Below are 8,473 nucleotides of genomic sequence, written 5' to 3'. Positions count from 1 at the left end.
TCTGTATACAATGTATTATTTTCTAAAGTGTATAATTGTTTTTATATTTCCATGAAAGGGAGATGTGATGTAAGGTACCTTTAAGATACAGCCCTTAGTCATATCAGCTGTAGTGTATATATACTATTAAGAGGGTTGGAGAGGGTTTGATTGTTCTCTCTTCCTCATCTCACTCTCCTGGGACTGGCTGTGCTCAGTAGCCTAAGGATGAATAAACTTACTGCTCCTACATGAAGATTGGACTCTGTGTGGATTCTTATAAGATTGGATTCCAACAGCAGACATCACAATGTCTGAATGTCTTCCATGATAATATCACATTGCAGACAAAATGGAATAATTCAGTCTGTGTGCAGTTAGAATAGCTAAACCAAATTTAAACACGCCAATCAGTAACAAAAAAACTTGAATATAATTTAAGCAAACCATGTGGTATCTGTGTTGACTACTTAATTATGAAGAATATTAGAGGGATAGAGAAACTTTAAGAATGCAGCAGAATTTACTTTGCTTTTCACTAGGCCCTAGTGCAAACTAGAACTTAGTGGAAAAGACACACAATTAATGAATACAGAACCCTGGAATTTGTTTTGAACTTGCTTCTGTGCAAAAATCTTATTACCTCCTCATCTATGCAACACTTCTTAATTTCAACAGTATAATTCAGGACGTGAAGTTATTTTGTTGTTGCATTTGAGAGTTAAGAAAACCTAGCAAATCTTCCACAAATCACCAAATTAACCACTATAACCAGATCTATCTTCTTCACACACACCCTGAAGTATTATGGATCTAATTATGTGAAATTAACATTGCTTTTTACAATGCAATCCAACACACATTCTACCATAAGCAAACCCTATGGAGTTCAATGAGGAAGAATACATATGCTAGTAGAGCCTGCAACAGTTTGCTTTTGCCCGAGTCTACTAAGAAGGGCAAGATTCTGTCTCCTATCATCTCACTGTTGCTAAACTGAGTGCAAATTATTTTTGCACTGTGAACTCAGTTTGTAGCAACTGAAATACGCCAATGATAAAGAATGAAAGTAGAAGAAGAGAGAAACTAGGACATTTTAAAAGCAGCAAAAAGTGGGATGACAGAGAATTTCCTTTTCAAATCAGGGTAGTTGGAGGGTATGAATTCTGATGTCATTTGAAAACATTATTTGCCTATCGGTTAACACCTGATAGTATAATATCTTTACTTTAGTGTTTTTTTCTTGTTTCACTACTACTGAAAGTACATCTGAACTTTACCTCTGACCAACAGTTGTGAAAAGAATCATAAGTCTCCACACTGCTGATTCGCTGTATACCATCAAAACCACCAAGCACATATACTTTGCCACCCAAGACGGCCATTTTGTGTCTCCATCTTCCAACATTCAAATATTCAATCTGGATCCATTTGTTGATGGATGAATTATATTTCCAAACTTCATGCTGTGTCTCTTTTCCTCCTACAATAAGTGGAATATACCAAACTTCGAGAAAGTTTCCTAGGATCTTGCACATCCAGACCAAAAATATTAAAAGTATACATCCTCCAAAATTTATGTCTGTCTAGCGGCTAGCCCATGAACCCTCACTACAACCCTAAGAATTCTCTCAACTACTGTTCCTTGCAGTTAACCCTCAGGGTTGCAAGGCAAGCAGGGCAAAATGTTAATCTGAAAAAGTACTCAGGGGTGTAGCTATGAGAAAGGGGGGCAAAATGAGGACATTGCCACCTCATCTAAAAATTCTGACCCACCAAATGAATATTACCTTCGGCCTGTTACAGACAGCCAAAATAAAGCTGCTTCGAGTCACAGTGGAGGTATGGTGTTTCAATGATGCATGCGTCCTAAGAGTCCAGGTCCTGAAAGTCCGCACCAAAGCCACGCTCCAGCCTAAGGGAACTGGAAGCATGGCTTTAGTGGGGCTTTCGGGACTCTAGGACTCATGCATCAGTGAAACACCATGCCTCCAACTGTGACTCGAAGCAGCTTTATTTGGGGCTGTTCACACCCAGAATATTATATTTTTGTTGTGTTCACATGTCTTGGGAATTGTACTTTTTCCTTTGAATGCCTAGTTGATTTTCAAAATGTTCAAATGAGGTTTTAATTAATGAAATGCAGAAATATGGGAACTGAGAAAATTTCATTAGTGAGGCAGAATCTTATTTTGGGAGGGGCAATGTCCATATTTTGCCCTCCCCACAATAGCTATCCTCTAGCACGGATACAAATAAAAAGATGCTAAGAAGCCCATTCCCCAAGGGTGACCAAGAAACTTGACTAATCACCCTCCAGAACACTAGAACAGAAGCTGGGCAACTGCAAAGGGTGGTGGAAAATGCCCACATATGGTGGTCACTGCTGCTGAAAAATAATTAAAAACTGAATCAAGGTTTTACTTTTCATTTGCATGTTTTTGAAGTTTTCCCCACTTTGAGGAGAGGGGCTACTTAAGTGAATGGGAAATCTACCCATTTGTGATGATTTCTTTTTTATGGAGTATGAGGGCTTGAGGTGGGGGAGGAAGGAATATAAGGCCCCTTAGAAATGCAGTTTATTCAGTGGGACTCACAGTCCACGTCCACATTTTCCATTCCTGCTCAAGGGGATACTACTGGATGTTCATGGACGATTTTTCAGGTATGTGCTAATTTTACATAGGAATTTTGTTTAGATCTTTCTTTTCAAACCAGAACTGACCCTTCTTCAGTATCCTGGAGAGAGAATGGCGCCACCTCTATTGACTCCCTGAATTTTCCACACCCTGCCATAAAGTATGCGCGGCAATTCCTTCTTAATTCTTTCCCAGAGACATTGTTGTGTTCCCTTACCTGATAGGTAGAGTTCATTTTTTAATGTAACACAGCAAAATTCCACCCTTTTTTTATTTCGCTCTCTATTTCTTGTTCTGTGTTTGGCAGGTTTTTGCTACTTCCAGACGACGCGCCTTAGAGGATCAAGGCAAGTTACTTCTGAATACAAATCTTTCATCCTTTGTGGCAGCCACCTATGATCATAAGAACTCTGACTGGAATTCATGCATCCGGGCTGTGTTCTTTCTGAAATTATCTAAAGGAAAGCAAAGAGTGTATACAGATCTGTAAGTTCTGACATTCTTTTAAAAGTCCATCTTCTTCCAGTAATTAACTCCCTTAAACCTTCAAGAAATTCTGTACACTTAAGAGTGCATGCCCACAGGCGACTTCAGTTATGTTTTCTCAAAAGAATGATTCAAAATGTGAATGTATCAAAAACACCCACACTCAGCTTTGTAAAGCTCAAGGGGAAAAACAGACTAAAAAGGAAAATATAGTTGTTTGATACCTTGAAGGATATGTTTTATAGTCACGCTAACACAATCAATCTTCGCCCCGAGGATTATGCCAGATATCAGACTGCATACCCTCAACCAGCATTTCACAGATGAAAACAGGGACACGTGGTGCTTGGCAACAAGAGGAGCAAATGTTATAATGAATAAGAACATTCATGGCTACTATTTTAAGCAAAGAAACTGGAGAATTTATGTCTTTAGTTTAAGGAAGGACAAGATCCTCCCCCTCCTCTCTCCCCTGTGAATTAATTGAGTTGGCCAGCTTTTCCACTTTGAACTGTTTGCAGCAACTAAAGCAAGCTGAGGAAAAAGGTGGAAAGTGGCAGGAGGAGACAGAAACGAGACATGTTAAAAGCAGCTGAACTGTGGGAAAGTACTGTAAGGATTAATTGAGATTAATGCTGCCAAACCGGGTGCAGTGGGGAGGGTATTGAACAGGCTGCTCTTACTTTCTATGTGGAAAAATGGTCAAAGAGAGGATGCTGGCCATTTAGCTCCAGATAGGTCTCTTGGGTGACAACTGATTATCTACACCGAGGGCTTATTCAAGTTTTGATCATTCTAAGATCAGGCATGCAAGGAGTAGAATTCAAAGACAATAGCTGTTTTAGTTTGTAGAATCAGTATATAGAGAGATCTTGTAGCGCTTTGAGACTAAACTGAAAGAAGAGTTGACAGCATGAGCTTTCATAAACTAAAGTCTACTTCCTCAGATGAATTAGGGATGTAGACTTAGTCCACGAAAGCTCATGGCTGCAGCTTCTTTTCTTTTAGTTTTGTCTCAAAGATGCTACAAGATCTCTCTATTTATAGTGCAGGATGGTTGACTTGTTGGGGATCAGGATAGTGCATTAGCCCTCCAAGAGAATGCAGAGGGCCATACCCATTGCATCTCACAAAAATATCAAAATTTGTAGCAGGCATGGGGCCAATTTCACACACCACCCTGAGCCAGTTAAGTACATGAGATCTTTTGTACAATAATTAATGTACAGAATTCCTTTCAGTTCAATTCCTGTTAGAAAAAGGCCCTCTGGGCCTGAAATGGAGGCAAAAATGACAAAATTGTCCTCCCAACCCCTAGAAGGGATTTGGGAGCAAGATTCCTTTATTAAAAGGGGGAAAACAAGGGATCCAATGCGCCCACTGGCTGCTCTTGATGTTGGGAGACTTCAACTCTCAGAAATATCAGCTAGTGTGGGTAATGGGCAGAAATTATGTGATTTAAAATCTAGAAATCTGAAGGAATATTGAGAATCATGTTTTAAACTCATCTGTTTCCAGCCTAATTGTACACTAAAAACAGTCAGTTGTCATGCTCTTTGTGCTAAAAGCAGGCTGAGTACTCTTCTGGTAAATTCCTGGTCCTTGAAGCAGCTTTTGTACAAATTACTGGGGCTGGGTCCAGAGCACTTCATTCGACTTTCATTTCACACCCCTGTTGGCAGATCATTTCAGGAAGGGTGGTGCTAGGGAGCGATGGCTCTGTGCAAAAAAGTGGTTTAATCATATTCAGTTTAAGGGGTCAGCTCTAAAGAAGCACATTTTTAGTTCCTCAAGTAAGTTCGTACCTTGGATGCCCGAAATACCCTTAAAATGCAGACTAAAACACAAAGCGGATTATCTGCCCCACGTGACATTGGAACCACCAGCTGCCAATGGTGCTGGAAACTACCGTACATACTTTTCTGCACCTGGACCTGTACAATTGTATGGTTTTACAAAGCTTCTGTGTTATTCCCCATATTATTTATGAAAATGACACCCAGCTTTTGTTTCTCTTTTTCTTCTGCTTTTTAGTGAGACAGTACAGTTTCTGTTTTCGAGTCAATGTTTCGATTCGAGAAATGATTTCTTTTCTTGTATAATTGATATTAAAGCCAACTCAAATAAAATTATTAGTATTGTGGCATGATATAAAATTATATTTATGTTATTTACACCTTATGTATGTTTATATAGGGTGTTGGACTTTCCTTCTTCAAAGATTGTTCTTTGTACTCTAATTCTTCAACATATGTTTGACATTAACAATCAATTTCATATTATAATGATCCAGAATTTGACTTTTTCCCAGTATCAGCTTCCAGACTAAACACAAGTATCATACACCTTTCTTTCTCCAGATCGTACTTAAAAGATGATCAAGGAGAGAGGGTATTGGCAATGGTCAAATTCCCATTTTAACTGACATTAAAACACTTTTATAATGAAAACTGGAAATAGATAGGAATAGGGAAAACTGTAAGAAATTGTCTTGTGAAATGTTAGATTGACTAGCTTTATTATGGCATAAGTTTTTTTGTAGACTAGGGTCCACTTTGCAACATGAATGAAGTGTTATCCCAGTAGTGTACACATATTTCATACCTTCCACACTTCACAGAGGAAAACAGGAATATGTGTGGGACAGCAACACGCAAAAGTGGGTCCAAAATGGGAAAAATTTAAATGAGGGAGAACAAGAGCTAGGAGAGACTGGTAGCAGTTTTGGAAGATGGCCTGAGGCCTACTGGGGGGAATGGCAAGACTCCATCCCTTCCTGTCCTCTTCTCCACTGAGTTGGAGACTGTGGGGCAAACTACTTTGCACTGTTGAAATCATTTTGCGGCCAAGGGAAGGGGAGAAAGGGGTGGGGAGGAGGAAGGGAAAGTGGTTATTCTGCTAAAGCAAGAGGACGGTGAGGACAAGGGAGGAGGGATTATTGGGACTGTTCCTGCCAAAGTCAGGACGACGTTGGCAGATAGGATATCTTTGTGTTCATTTAACATTCTTGTTATCTATTTTGGTGTTAAACACTGAGGCAAGGGGAGTAGGCTAACCCTGCCCCTTCCTTCCCTGATATGAAAGTGAAAATTCCATGCATGAGGAGGTCTCTCCAAGGGGGAACTCTTCTCACACTGCAAAATGATAACACTGTGGATCCACATTAGTGCCTTGGCTGTAGCATAGAACCCGGAGTATATAGGCTCAGGGACAGAGCGGGCCGTAAGGGCGCCCTCATACAATGCGAGGGGGCCGCGCTTCCAGACACCGCCCTCACCCCTCGGGCCGTGACAAGGGCGTCAAATGGCAGCGGCCATGTACAGATGGGGCACCACCATGTTGGACAAACACAGATGCGTAGCGGCCGCACGTCGCAACACATTGGGGACATCGCAAAGCCGCATTGGCGCACTGGCAGCGCACAATGGTGCCACAAAAAAGAACCCTGCTGTTTGCGGGTTCTTTTGCTCGCGTGAGGGAAACGTGCGGTTTGTCCGCTGTAGCTTCCTCACGACAGCAAAACAAGGCACGGGCAGGACCGCCTTGTTGGGGGAAGGTCTGTACGATGCCATAGTTGCGACGCCACTGGGGATCTCTCTGGTTGGAAGTCTAATCACACCATCACCACCCAAAAAAAGCCTCTGCAAGCCCTAGGATTCCATAGGAGTATTGCCATGAAGTTAAAGGGGGGGATCATATGCTAGGAATTTTGTGGTATGAAAGGTCCCCAGAGCGTACTGTCCACACGTGAAAAGCGATTATCGAGGTGGTGAAACGAGTGCAGTCCCTCCTCATGTGTAAATAGACAACACACTTGAGAGACTGAGGGGGGAAAGGAGGACAATATATGGCTGCATCCAATTACAGCAATAATCGCAGGGTGGAACCATTTTACTGCCATGGTCAATGCCATTTCTGGGATGTTGTAATTTGTTGTGGCACCAGGAGTTTGGGACAGGAGAGGGGTTAATGTCTCATAAAACTACAATTCCAACAATTCCATAGGCAGTGAACCATGGGGCCTGGTAAAAATGGTGGGCAGAGAGCAGTGCTGGTGGGAAGTAGTTGTGTGTTACACACAGTATTAACACCACATTAAATAAACAATGATAAGTAATAAATAAATAAAATGGGGAAGGTAGGGGGAAGGGAATGGGTGAGGCCAAGACAAGTGATAGCTAGAAGTCGCTCTCTGGTTGCTGCAAGAGGACTAATATAATAGGTAAGAAACCTCTCTCAATGACGGTTACCACAGTTATGGAAGGCAACCAAAGGCCATTGGCTATTAAACCTCAGAAGATTACTCTCTGTGGCGATTCTCGATTCCCAGGGGCCCCCCCCCCCCACGGGGGGGCTGTTTGTTTATTTTGCTTTGATTTACACGCCCTCGGTTCCCTGACAAATGGTACATTCTGGCTTCGTGAAGCAAGGAAAGGGGACACAGGGCACTGCCTTATGAGTGGGGTAGCCTCAAAAGTTCTACAAGTACGCAAGGGTCCAAAAAGGGGGCAAGCCCGGACACCTTCCCAGACATAAGACAAGGAGTGGGGAGTCGTTCTGCTTCTTGTAATGGCACGGCTTAGTAACTGTCCTCAAACACTGAGGCTTCTTCGGTGACACCAAGGGTCATCACTCTTTAGCATACAATGCAAGGACTCTGCCGGCAACCCGAAAACTCATCATAATTCAGTACTTGAGTGAAATGGCTGGATAATGGAGGTCTCGTGACCTGCTGCTTCAGTTTATCAGTGAATGAGGCGCGTCAGGCAAGTCTCAGAATCCCCCCAACACGTTTTCCGGGTGGAAGAGGCTTCATTGAGGATTGGAACAAGCTGCTCTACCATCCGCAAAAACTAGGAAGCATAAGGAGAAGCAATGGGCAGTTCTGTGGCATACAAGGCGCTGGTTTGTCTGTTGATTTTTCTGCTTTAAAAAGCTTAAGGAATGGAGGAAAACATGGTGCTGATTGGTATAAAAGATGTAATCATCATTTTTATGGGGGCAGTGCTATTTTATCGACCAGGGCTTACTCTTGTCCACCTGCTGATGACAAGACCCTTCCGGTTATATGAAAACCTATATTGGCTGGCCCTGGCAAGGTTCTACTGGCACAACCATCTGTAAGCAAACATAGCACATATTTTAGAGGCGCTGCAGTGTGTTTTTCTACCATGCCGCGGCACGTGTGCCGTTCTAGTGAGAAGTTATGGAATAAATGGAATCTTACAATGTGGCCAAGAAGGGCATGAAGAGAAGAGGCGGGGGGAGGAAGTGTGGGGGCCTATGGGACCCTGGGAAAAAACTAACTAAATCTTTGGGCACAATGCAGCATGAGAATTAATTTTTCCGTCCCAATAAAACATGTCAGA

At 42.1% G+C, this 8,473-nt stretch overlaps 1 pseudogene; it reads right to left on the bottom strand.

Moving 5' to 3' along the window:
• The window catches only part of LOC121925941, a 28,237-nt pseudogene that overhangs the window by 8,907 nt on the left and 10,857 nt on the right, over positions 1-8,473 (bottom strand).

This window comes from Sceloporus undulatus, chromosome 3, assembly GCF_019175285.1.
Source record: "Sceloporus undulatus isolate JIND9_A2432 ecotype Alabama chromosome 3, SceUnd_v1.1, whole genome shotgun sequence".
In the NCBI taxonomy this organism is placed as follows: Eukaryota; Metazoa; Chordata; class Lepidosauria; order Squamata; family Phrynosomatidae; genus Sceloporus; species Sceloporus undulatus.
The sequence above is the reverse complement of the archived record's forward strand: the minus strand, read 5'-3'. Positions and strand labels throughout refer to the sequence as shown.